The following is a 942-nucleotide window of genomic DNA, read 5'->3' as shown; positions in this document are numbered from 1 at the left end:
CTGTGACAGTTATTCTGAGTCAAGTAATAAGAAGAGTGAAAAGGAAAGGCCATGTCCTAATAACATCTTCCTGGACACAATCCTGGACACAAAATATACCAAAACACATACTCATTTAAGCATTAAGGCAACAGCTAACTACTGAATATGCCAGAGAAACAGAAACATATGACCAGATCAGCACATGTCTAAAAACAAGATAAAGTGACTGAGATAAATGATATAGAGGTAGACCTACAAGCCATACTATAAAGAAGGCAGGCTTTGGAAATGCCTGAGAAGGAATTAAAAAATTGACTATAAAATGTTATCAAACACTTTACACTGGAGTTGAGAAAACAAGGAAAAAGTCAGGAAAGTGCTACAGGAGCAATCAAATAAGATAGATACAACATTGGAAACAATTCAAAACCTACAGAAAGAGGTCCAAACGATTAATAATAAAATATCAGAAATGCACAATACGCTGCAAGGGCATGTGAGTAGAACTGAAGAGATAGAAGCCTGAACTAGTGATCTGGAAGACAAATCTCTCAATACTACTAAGACAGAAGAGAAAGCAGAAAAAAGTATTAAAAAATCTGAAGAAAGTCTAAAATTAATATTGGACAACATGAAGAGGAATAACTTAAGATTTATTGACATCCAGAAAAGGCATAATCACACAAGTTCACAGAGAAGATAATTGAAGAGCTGTTAGAAGAAAATTTCCCTAACATACTGAAATGCAAAAAAAGATGAGCATTCAAGAAGCACAACAAAATCCAAGAAGGATAGACCCTGAAAACTATCACCAAGACATATCATAAACAAACTCTCCAAAATCAAAGATAAGGAGATAATCCTGAGAGCAGTTAGGGAAAAGAGAAGTGTTACATACAAAGGCAAGCAAGTCAGATTAAGCTCAGATCTCTCAGCAGAAACCATGCAGGCAAAAAAAAA

Source organism: Chrysochloris asiatica, unplaced genomic scaffold (assembly GCF_000296735.1).
Source record: "Chrysochloris asiatica unplaced genomic scaffold, ChrAsi1.0 scaffold00364, whole genome shotgun sequence".
NCBI classification, from domain to species: Eukaryota; Metazoa; Chordata; class Mammalia; order Afrosoricida; family Chrysochloridae; genus Chrysochloris; species Chrysochloris asiatica.
The sequence above is the reverse complement of the archived record's forward strand: the minus strand, read 5'-3'. Positions refer to the sequence as shown.